Genomic DNA, 11,475 nt, shown 5'->3' with positions numbered 1-11,475 from the left:
GTAACCTTAGATACACCTTGTTGGTGTCCAGCATCTCAGATGTTTTTCTGCAGCACCTACTGGGCACTCAGACTCACCTGGGTGGGTTCTGAATGGAAGGTCTCCTCATGGAACCAGATTCCTCTGGGATGTGTGATGAGAGAGACAGAAGCTGTTTACAGACAAGACAGCAGAAGGGAGTCAAGCAGCAGTGCCCACCAGATGCAGGACTCAGAGAAACAGCCACATCCCCTCCAGACCAAGGCAGCAGTGCTGAGGATTGGGAGGGAGGACACTTAAAGCTAGTTGCTCATTAGGCACATTTCCCTCTTGCTATTCCAACCCCTAGCTCATCAATTCCCTGTAGAATATTGCTCTCCACCAAATGTAGTTTGTTTTTTTTTGTTTAGTTTAGTTTTTTTTTTTTTTTTTTTTGCAGATTCTCTGTTCCCAAGACACAGGTGAAATGTCTAGGGTATTGGTCTTTATTTCTTCTTCTGAATAAAATCTTCTGCCATCCAGAGAGCTAACCTCCTAACACCAGATCCCGCCCTGACCCAAAATGTCTCCAAAGACATTTTCTCCTAGGCATCCCCAAAGTCTGATTGTGTTGATGACACATTTCTGATATCTTTAGAATACTTACTTTCCCCCTCTTCAACAAGGGGTGAATTCTGAGTCCTTGATATGAAACTGTGACTACTGTAACCCTTGGCTTTGAAAGTTAACAAACACCCCATTTGTCATCCCTGCATTATCTGATCTTGAAGCCCTGTCCTGTGGTCTGCTTCTCTCCTCCTGGACTCCCTGTGTCCTGCTCTTCTGGTTACAGAACTGATTATTGTGTGGCAACCTGTAAGTACAGTCTTGTAAGGCCCCCATTTGTGTTTGTGTGAACTGAGTTAGGGGAACAGAATTCTCTGTTCTGCCTCATGTGTGTTTTGAAACTGTACTTAGAAGTGTTTTTACACTCACTGAGATGTTTTATTCATTTATTTACATATTTTCGAAGCCTAGTGATTATATATACTTATATGGTTAGTGTGACAAATAGGTAATTCCATGTCAGATCTTAGGGACAGCGATGTAACCAACTGGGCAAAGCCCAGGTTTGGAGAAGAGACTGATAAGTAAGTTTAAGAAAGGCCTGAGCATGAGGGATTTCAGGACATTTCCAAGACCCTGAGAATAAAGGTCATGTTGGAGAAGAGCATCATGGTCAAGGAACCCAAGGTCAGTTCAATCCCCCCAAATAATTTGTGAACTAGAGATTGTTCAGGTGTTGGAGTGGAAGGTGGAAAAAGAAAGGCTGGTTTTGATCAGGGCATCTTATATTCATTGATGCAATTATCACCCTGGATCCATGAATATGAACAATTAGTATGTGTTAATTAAAAGTTACATACAATGTAACCCATCACATCATAAAGCTGAAGGTGAAAAGTCTATGATCATATAAATAGGTTCAGAAAAATTTCCTGGAAAATTTCCATATTTGTTTATGAAAAAGTCAGCAAATGAGAATTATTGATGACTATCCTCAAGTTCATCATTCTATAAAAAAACCCACATCTTAAAAGTGAAACACTGGGTCATTTTTCACTAAAATGAAGTGAAGGATGTACTTTTTTATGTTTAACGTTACAAAGGATGTAGTAGATAATATAATAAAGAATAAAAGCTCATCTGAGGCTCACCATTTCAGAGGTCTCAGTCCACAGATGACCTACTCCATTGCTCAGAGACTGAAGTGAGGTAGAACATCATGGCAGAAGTGGGTGGTGGAGGAAAACAGCTCAGGACATACCAATAGGAAGCAGAAAGAGAACTCTGATCACCAGGAACAAACTATAAACCCCAAAGTCATGTTCCCAGTGACCTACCTTCTCCAAACAGTTAATCCATATCATTAGATTAATCCACTAATTAGGTTACATCTCTTATAATCTAATAATTTCACCTCTGAATGTTCTTTCCTTGTCTCAAATTCAACTTGACAACATGTGTCTTTTCATACACATGGAGTAGCTCTCCATTTCAAGTTTGGTTTTTGTTTTCCACTAGAATTTTGTAGCTTTTAACATATGAACTTCGAAAATGTATGACTATATTGATCAAATTGTTTCACTAGGAGATGGTATTATGTTATATCTACAAACCTTTTTTCTAAAACCTGTTCTCACCCCCAAAGGCACAGGCATGCAAACACACATGTGTACTCACCATGTGCAACACACACACCATACCACATATGCATGTAGCTCACTGTGGACTTTCCCCCTTTACATCCTTGATCCAGAAATGGATGTGGTCTTGGTTTCATCCTGAGATGAATTCAAGGCATTTTTCCTATTGTCTTTGTACAAAATTCTTAGCTTCACTTTAGCGACAATAATCTCTTTAACAACCACATCCTCCTTGTCACCATTTCTGACTAAACTGCAAGCTTTCCAGACCTTACCTCTCTGAATTTTACTCCTGAATCTCACAGTAAATGTGGGAAAAGGTGGTCAGCAATACTCCTGTCATCACCTGAATGCCGTGCTGCCTTGAAATTTTCTCTGCCAAATTAATCAGTCCATAAGTTTTATATTCAGCCTCCCACAAAGTCTCTGGACATGAGGAAAATATTGACAAATTATTTGACAGAATGTAACATAAGTGACTTCTTTCCTGTTGACAGCAGAGTCCTCATTCCCCTTTGAAAACTCTAGAGCACCATACTTACTATCTGTATTCCTATCAGCATGCAGGTCTCTGAGCTCCCACCAGATCACCCACTTATAATAGCTCCACTTATAATATTCTAAGACTTCTCTATTTGCTTTTCCAAACATTTCCAAATGTCCCCTGAAAATCATTTCCAAGGGATTCTGACCCACATGGTCAGGTTAGTCACAGTAATGATCCTAATTCTCAGTACCAGTTTCTATATTAGTCAGATTTTCATTGCTATGACCAAAATACCAGTTTATATATTAGTTGTATTTTCATTGCTGTGACCAAAACTTGTGACAAGAACAACTTAAAGGAGAAAAAATTCATTTAGGATCTTTGTTTCAGATGGTCAGTCCACAGTCAGTTAAAGCCATCCTCATTGTCCTAAGGTGAGGTAGAACATCATGGTAGCAGGGATGGTGGAGGAAGCAGCTCACCTCATGGTAACCAGAAAGGAAGTAGTGGGAGGAGCCAGGGACACAATGCACAATCTCCAAGGGCACTTATCCAGAAACCCAATTCCTCCTGACCTGCTCCACCTGGCTACATTGCCACCCAATAGAGTAATTCTTTATAATTATCAGTCCCTAAATTGGATTAATCTTCTGATTAGATCATACATTTCAATCTAATCATTTCATTTCTTAACACAGAAGGTTTTGGGGAACACCTCAAATTCAATCTATAACAGGAACAGATCAGAGATTTGGTAACCACAAGGTAGGAAGATATTGGAGAGAGAGAGGAGAAGGCAGATGTGTACATAAGTGTACCAAGTTTCAATTAGATTGGAGAAATAAGTATTAGTAACCTATTACTGCCCTGCATGGTCTCCACAGTTAATAACAATTTTTGGTATATTTAAGAATTCCTGAAATAGGTTTGTAACATGGGGTCAGTCTAAGTGCCTGTCAAGAGATGAATGGATGAAGAGAATATGGCATATCTATCCAAGGGAGTATTTTTAAGACACAACGAAGGAAATTCTGCCATTTGCAGTAAAATGAATGGAACAGGAGAGCAGTCAGGAATAGAAAGAAAGACAATGCTTCTGCCCTTTAATATCTGTGGAAACAAAATGTGCGAAGATGAGCTGCAATGTCGAAGAGGGATTTCTAGGCACTTGGGAAGGGGCCCCTGGAGGTTGGGTGAGGTAGAAGAATGGATGGACATTATTAGTGTACAATGTCTACCTATGCAGAAATACCATGGTGAACACATTAATTTATACAATTAATGTGTGTTGGTAATAATACTTAATGAAATAAAATAGATTTTTCATGTTCTCACCACACAAAATGATACACTGGTGAGGTAATGAAACTGTCAATTAACTACATTGAGACTTTATATAATATATACATAGATCTAAGTATCATATTGTACCCCATACATACACATAATTTTCAATTAAAATGAGGAAAAATTTTTAAAAGAATGATACAGATGGTATGAATCTACATTGTGTACAACCTTAGAAAAGAAATGATGTACCCCATTTGTGTACAATGAATACAAATGCAGACTGTAAAAAATTAAAAGCTAAATACAAATTTAAAAAAATAAATAAAGTTTGACATGACATTACAATTAAGTAAAGCCAGATATGACATATCAATAATTTAATGATAATACAATTTAGTAATTAAATGGCAGTGACTGATAAAAAGTATGATACAGAATATTCCTAGAATGTTGGATCCTAGCCAGATTCTCAATATTTGTTGAATGAATCATGAGTAAAGTCTCAGTGCATCCAGAAATGTAATGGACGATGATGTTGTGTTTTAATTTACTTGGGGATTTAAATGGTAGAAGCTGAGTAACCCTTATCCTAAATATCTAAAACCAGAAGTGTTGCAGAACTTGGACCTTTTTCTGATTTGGGAATATCTGCACATTCATGATGAGATATCTTAGGAATGGGACACAAGCTAAGTGAAATTCATTTATGATTCATACATTCAGGTTATGTGCCAATACTCTGGTTTTGTCTAGAATGCACAGAGTTTTTATTGCAGGTTTTCAAAATTAAGAATTGAACTTTTTAAAAACCAATTTTAATGTCTGCTGTTAGGTTCATTTATTATTTATTAGTGTTATTGTTGGAATATGTGAAAGTCAACAAATTTGGTTTCATCAGATACCTAATCAGGTTCTGTCCTGTTTCTCTCATTACCTCTCATTCAATAGCACCTCAGAAAGTCTCTCCTATCAAGCATTGAAAATTCTAATTATTTAAATGATCACAACATATTTATTATATGGCTTAACATTTACACTTCTGACAGTCTATGGTATCGTTCTTCATTAAACCACTATGTCATAATCAATCTACCATGATTGCTACAAAGTTATTTGGAGATTGGTTATTTAAAATTTTGGTCTGGACTAGGTGTATTTTGGTCCCCTCAGGAACACTGGGAAAGGACTAGAGATGGCTTTCTCTGAGACTCCAGGAGGGATGAGTGACCTGCTAACACCCACCAGGTGGAGCATAGTACAGGGATGAGACCTAGAATGTTAAGGTTTCTAGACTGAGAAAGCTGAGTTAAAGGTCACCTGCACTTAGTGTGGACAGCTGTGTTTAGATCTTTCTCCCAGGCATTGCAACTCTTCACATTTCCAGAAAAATTAGAATACCCCTTTTCCCACCTCTTTAAAAATTCCAACCCCATCGATTTGATAGCACTTAATGTTTTCCCCATCAAATGTGAATGCATGAGATTTCCTGTTGTGTCCTAAAAGTATTCCTGGTTGTTTGCAAACATTTATATGTCCAATGAACTTTTCAATCTATATTTATTATAGTCTACAGTTAACATTTAGAATAAGCATTACAGATTATTGTTTCTTACGTGATTTTCATGTGAGTTTTTTTTTTTTTTTGGTTATAAAAATCTTTAGTATTTTATTCAGTTAAATATGTGTCTATCTTCTTAACTCTCACTTTCTTGCCTTATGTAAGATAATTTTCCCACCCATAGATTTTGCATGCAGTCTTCCTGGATGTTTATCTGGAATATGTTGCTTACATTTACACTGAGTTCTTTACCTCCCCTGATTTTTTGGTAAGGTTTGTGAGCTAGGGGGCCTAATTCATTTTCCTCCAGATACACAGTGTTATGGTTTAGATGTGTCCCACAAAATCTCGAGTGTGAGACAATTCAAGAAAGTTTAGAGGAGAAATGATTGGGGTTATGAAAGCCTCAATCCAATCAGTGAATTAATCCCCAGATAGGGATTACCTGAGGAGTGCTGTGGGCAAGTGGGCTGTGGCCGGTGGAGTTGGGCCCCTATGGGGTGTGCCTTTGGGGTTTATAATTTGTCCTTGTTGAGAGGAGCTCTCTGCTCTCTGATTGTCTCTCCTGAGCTGCTTTCACCATCACACTCTTCTTCTATGTTGTTCTCCCTCAAATCGAACCCCAAAGAATGGAGCCAACCATCTATGGACTGAGACCTCTGAAACTGTGAGCCCCCAACTAAACTTTTTCTCCTTATAATTGTTCTTCTCAGGTCCTTTGGACATAGCAGTAAAAAAGCTGAATGAAACACACAGCTTTTATTTAACTTTTCAGGCTTTTCCAAATATAATCTTGTCATTTAATACATTTCCACATGTGCTGAGACATAATTCCTGATTCAACAAATAATTCTAGGAATATCATTCTAGGAACACTATATATGTATAGGTAGATATGTATGTAAATACATACACATACCTAAGTAGATATCAATTTAATTATGAACCCATGTTGATTTGATTACATTATTGCTATTTTATAATTTTTGTTCATGTTTAATACTTCTTCCAATTTTGTTTGTTACAGTTGTTTTGAAACCAAGGTATTTAACCTGGTTCTATTATCTTGCAATTTTATTTCAAAACTTCCTCCTTCAAAAGGAACCCTATTGTGATGAAAAGCTATCATGCACTTATGAAAATATTAAAATCTTCTCCCACATAGTAAACTTTTCTAAATCATGCACACGTCTCCACATAACATTGTGAAATAGAAAGGTGAAAACAGTAGATCAAAGTCCCTACTCAGCTGTCACTTGCATTATAATGGCACAAATACATAAATAAATGAATAAATAAATAAATAAATAAATGTGTGTGGCCTGAGGTCCTCAGGGATGTGCCACATGGAGAGCATTATGACTGTGAAAGTTTCTGGTCCTCCTAGCAGGAGCACAATTTTGGGTACTATGGTGAGGAGGCCTTTGCATGTTGGACTAAGTCCAGAACCAGGACAAGGGTGAGTCCATCTAGTGGGTCAGTGATAGGTCATCATAGAAGCAGAGAGCAGACCAGTGATTTCCAGAGGCTAGGAAGACATTGCAGATGGTGGGTGGAGAGAGGAGGGCTCACAGGTGCAGCCTAGAGCAGCACCTGCCCATGTTGTGGTGACTGTGTGGCCAGCACTTGTGGTTTCCAAAGCAGCTGGTGGAGAGGCTTTGTGAACGTTCCCTCACAAAGAAACAAGTACCGTTTAAGGTGATGGGTAAGCCCACAACTCTGACCTGATCAGCACACAGCATAGCATTGTACCAATAAGAACCATTATGAGATGTCAGTTACAGATTTTAGAAATGTTAAAAAGAAAGTTCGAGACCCAAGAAAAGAGTTACCTTAGAAAAATGAGACAGAGGCCCTCCTCACCTGCCATCAAATCCTGTGAGAACCAGTGGGCAGATCCACATGGACCAGCACAGCAAGGGCTACTCTGTCTCGAGAAAAATGAGGAAGAACATGTGTGGTTCTTGGTGAATTGTTGGTTCACTCTGAGCTCAGTTTCTTCTGTTTAGATGTTTGACATGTGTTCCTTGACACTCCAATGATGTCCTTACTTTTTTCTTTTGCTTAATGAGTTTGTTTATTGTTTATCAATTTTTAAAAATTTGTTCTAAGTAGTTGTACATGACAGAAGCATGCTCTTGCACATTGTGATAGGTCATACCTAGATGAAGTATGATTTCTGATTTTTCTGATTGTACATATGACACTGGTCATATAGTCATATATGTACATGAGTTCATAATGTCTGTTTCACTCTAATGAGTTTACTTGTTCTTTTTAGATACACATGACAGCAGAGTGTGTTTTGAAATATTATAAATACTTGCAGTATACTTCTCATTCCTGTGGTTGTCCATGATGTGGAATTACACCGGTCATGTACTCATATGTGAACATAAGAAACACCATTTGACCCAGTTATCCCACTCCTTAGTATATACACAAAGGAGTTAAAATCAGCACACTGTAGTAACACAGCTAATTTGTTTTTGATCTCTTGTTTTTGCTGGGAATGGAGGGGATAAAATGGGACTTGGAATGTCACCATGAAAATGCAATCTGTTTCTTCCTTACATGATCCTGGGGCCCCCCTGTGCTTATTAGAACTTCCTCCTCCAGGTGCATTTGCCACCCGCCTCTGTTTTTTGAGCATATATTTGTCTGTTTCTTTCTTTTAACACAGGGAAGATAATGGTCATAGAAAAAGGGAGCCACAGAGTTACCTGTGATGGAAAATTGACAGCCTGGAGTTTCTGATGACCAATTCTACATTCTTTCAGGCAAGTTAACCTGATATTGATAGCTTGTATCCATTCCTATATTATGGTGTGGCTGGGAGTGAGAAGAACTGTGTGGCAGGGCTGTGTGTTGTGTGGAGGTGTGTACCTAAAGGGATGAGAGCAGATTTCAGAGAAGGGGTGCCTGGGCACAGTGAACAGACTCTCCCCAAGGTGTGATGGTTCTACGTGGTATTTCTTTGATGTTACATTGGTGTAAGGAGATGTGCACTATGAAGAACCTGCACTTTGAATTTTGATTTGAGTTCCTTTCCCAGGCCAGTGTGATGATGTATGATACTCTCCTGATGCTGAGAATGGACAGCAAGCTCCCTGTCAATCCCAGAATCACATGGGCTGGCAAGGGCTCAGAACGGCACTGAGACTCTCGTTACTCTGTCACTAAGCTGGGATGTTCTGTAGGTTAAAGGTAGTCACTGCATTTTCAATTTACAACATTTTCCACTTACAGTAGGATTTATCCGGACATAATATGTGATGGAAAATTAAATTGTGGAAGCTCTTCTGTATCCCAAATGGGGATTCAGCTTCCAGAGCCCAAAACTCGGGGCAATACATGGAAGTGAAAAGAGAATCCACTTCAATTCAAGGGAAGGTTTTGGAGACAACTTCACAAAGTGCAAATGCAGAAACACTGGGTGGAGGGAGTCCTTTAAGCCTGATGTTTCAGTGGCAGCTGGTCACTGCTGCTTCTATGCTTTGTATATCATTTTAATGGACACGTCACACTGGCACGTATTTCTGGGCACAGTAGCATAACTTGGCACATGTGTCTACCTCAGGGTGATTGACATTTCCAGCTCCTACGGCATCTGTCATTACTGATGGCTGGGAAACTTCAGACCCTTCTTTTCTAGCTTTTTGAAATGTAGATTGGTGTAGAATATAGTTACACTATGATGTTATAAAACAGTAGAACAAATTCCTCCTGTCTAACTCTGTTTTGGCACCTGTTATCTAATCTCTCTCTCCTGTGCCCGACTCTCCCCAGCTCCAGGGACCATTATGTGACCTTTTGTTCTGTGAGATCAAGTCTCTTTAGCCTCCTCACATGGATGAGAACATGAGACACTTGTCTGCCTGGCATATTTCATTTACTTAATGTCCTCCAGGTCCATCCAGGTGTTCCATTCATTCATCCACAGATGGGCACCTAGTTTGTTTCTCTATCTTAACGATTATGAATAGTTCCACCATGGACATGGGGTGCAGAGATCTCTCCGCTCTCTGATTTTGATTCCTGTGGACATGTACCTAGCGACCTCAACACTTTGGAACACTGACTCTAACAGTCTCGCTCCTCCTACCAAACAAATTAAATTAAAATTTTATAGATTTTATGTATTATCTCATTCGATTCTTAAAATAACTCTACAAACTCTACTACTATTATATTTCACAACTTAAAAAACTGAGACACAGGGCATTATTATTGTATTTAACAACATAATTGATTAGTAGGTTGAAATTTGAGGGACCCAGTAGTTACTCTAGGCACTGTGACCATAAGGGCTACACTTATTGCCACTTTATTAAATACTTAATTACATCTTTAAACTGCAAAAGGAACAATTATGGTGTAGGTGTAACTACAATGAGAAACTACTATATTTTAAAAACATTGATTTGACACAAAATAATTTTATATGTGAATGAGATCCTGTGTGGTATTTGGAAACATAGTGGTGATATGTTACCCCAGTTGGGTGGCTACTATCTCCAATTTCTTGCATGCTTATCATTTCTAAATTCCATGACATCTTTTTTCAGATGTCACCATGCTTTTTGGTCTTGCATAAACAATTTTTAATAGAAACCATCCTAATCCACTCTCTTCTTTTGAACTCCTTTTTTTATCATAAGCATCTGCTATCACTTGAAGTACTATACGATTTAAATTTTTTCTTTCATTCTTTCTACATGGTAAGAATTAGGGATCAGGGTTTTCTTCTGCATTGCTTACACATTGTCTAGGGACAAGGTTTATATTGAATTTTATTTTATAAATGCATAAAGAAATTTGTTATTTTAGAATATATGATATCCTGGGAAAGTCTAGGAATGGGAAAGGAATTTGTAATCATAAACATTGGGATGATCCCTGAAAGTGGACCAGATTCATATATGAAACATAAAAGTAATTTCTTGGTTATACAATAAATGAGAGCATTTCTGAAAAGCTAGTAATACCTGTCTGTCTGTTTTTGTTTTTTTTTTTTCTCTTTCAGTCTCTCTCTCCCTTGGTAGCCAGATGGACCACATGGAACAAGGAAATGGTACACAAATTTCAGAATTTCTTCTTCTGGGATTCTCAGAGGAACCTGGATTGAAACCCTTCCTCTTTGGGCTTTTCCTCTCCATGTACCTGATCACCATATTTGGAAACCTACTCATCATCTGGGCCATCATCTTGGACTCCCACCTGCACACACCCATGTATTTCTTCCTCACCAACCTGTCTTTTTCTGACATCTGTCTCACCTCCACCACTGTCCCAAAGATGCTGGTGAATATGCAGACATAGAGCAAGGTCATGTCCTTTGAAGCCTGCATTATGGAGTTGCACTTTTTCATAGTCTTTGCAAGTTTGGAAAACTTTCTTCTGGCCGTGATGGCCTACGACCACTTTGTGGTCATCTGTTGCCCCCTGCACTACACAGTCATCATGAACACCCCACGTTGTTTGTTCATGGTTGTGGTGTCCTGGATCCTGAGTCTCCTGCATGCCCTTTTACAAAGCTTAATGGTGTTGAGACTGTCCTTCTGCACAGACTTGAAAATCACACACTTTTTCTGTGAACTTAACCAGGTGGTCCAACTTGCCTGCTCTGACACTTTTCCTAATGACCTGGTGATGTATGTTACATCTGTGTTGCTGGGAGGTGGCCCCCTTGCTGGCATCCTTTACTCCTACTCCAAGATAGTGTCCTCCATCCTTGCAATCTCATCAGCTCAGGGCAGGTACAAAGCCTCTCCACCTGTGCTTCTCACCTCTCTGTCGTCTCCTTGTTCTACTTTACAATCCTAGGAGTGTACTTCAGTGCTGCAGCAACCCATAATTCACATTCAGGTGCAACAGCCTCGGAGATGTACAGTGTGGTTACCCCCATGTTGAACCCCTATATCTATAGTCTGAGGAATAAGGACATCAAGAGTGCTCTTAAAAGATACCTGTGA

General features: G+C 38.8%; 1 pseudogene; it reads left to right on the top strand.

The window, feature by feature from the left end:
• The first annotated feature begins 10,558 nt into the window (after positions 1-10,558).
• On the top strand, positions 10,559-11,475 carry LOC124968170 (olfactory receptor 7A5-like; annotated as a pseudogene).

Source organism: Sciurus carolinensis, chromosome 17 (genome assembly GCF_902686445.1).
Source record: "Sciurus carolinensis chromosome 17, mSciCar1.2, whole genome shotgun sequence".
Lineage (NCBI taxonomy): Eukaryota > Metazoa > Chordata > Mammalia > Rodentia > Sciuridae > Sciurus > Sciurus carolinensis.
The sequence above is the reverse complement of the archived record's forward strand: the minus strand, read 5'-3'. Positions and strand labels throughout refer to the sequence as shown.